We start from the raw sequence: 942 nt of genomic DNA on the forward strand, positions 1-942 counted from the left end.
GACTTTTTACATGAAACTATTAAAGACGAATATACTTTACATGAAAGTTGAATTCCATTACATTCCCAATTAGAATCGTCATCACCATTATCGTTTTCTAATAAATTAGTATCACCATCATAATTGTGGTTACATTTACTAATGCTGCTAACGACAATGAAAAAGACGCAACACTTGCTGTCCCCAGCGATGTACGTTCATTGTTATTATGTAGTTATCTACTCGTAGCCTCTTTGCTCAGCGATATTAATCTGACGACGGCTGCTCGAACATTAGCCCCTGTGAGGTTGTCTGCTTGTTCGTTAATGTGTTCGCTCCTCATATGGGTATACTTCTGATAAGCTTTTTTCGTTGGGAGATTTGGGAAGAAAACTGCGCCCTTTTACAGGTTCCATGCTGAGCGTGTTGACTCTGTGACTCCTGCCACAGTCTCCATGGTCATGTGATTCTGCAAGTTGATCAAATAAGCATTGGAAGGTGTTGGGGGCAGCACCTATCCTATTGGTCCTTTAGTCTTATAATCTTGCTAACTTGTCACCCTAATGCATTTGTTTACACAATCATTTACACTTTTTGATTCGAGTGAGCTTTAGCATATCCGTCTCACCAGGGTGTCCAAAGCAGCTTTCATCTCCTCCAGTCTGGCAGGTCATGAACTATCTTTTTTCGGCAGGAGTTTTAAGTTGTTAGTATCCTTGGTGTGCCTGTCACTCGAAATCTATGCCTGATATACTAAGCTTAATTTCTCTGGCAGCTTTATCTCTGGGTCATGTGCCTATCCATGGTTCATCTTTTCGGAAGGTTCTTGGCACGTCAACTAGAGTCCATGTTCTCTGCTGGTCCACCTCAGCGTTTTTGCTCGTCATCCTGCAACGGTTCCAGGACCTGATCTGCAACTTCTGGGTTTCGGTAACCAACATGTCATGTAAGAGGATCTGCTTT

The sequence above is a fragment of the Penaeus monodon genome, chromosome 15 (assembly GCF_015228065.2).
Source record: "Penaeus monodon isolate SGIC_2016 chromosome 15, NSTDA_Pmon_1, whole genome shotgun sequence".
NCBI classification, from domain to species: Eukaryota; Metazoa; Arthropoda; class Malacostraca; order Decapoda; family Penaeidae; genus Penaeus; species Penaeus monodon.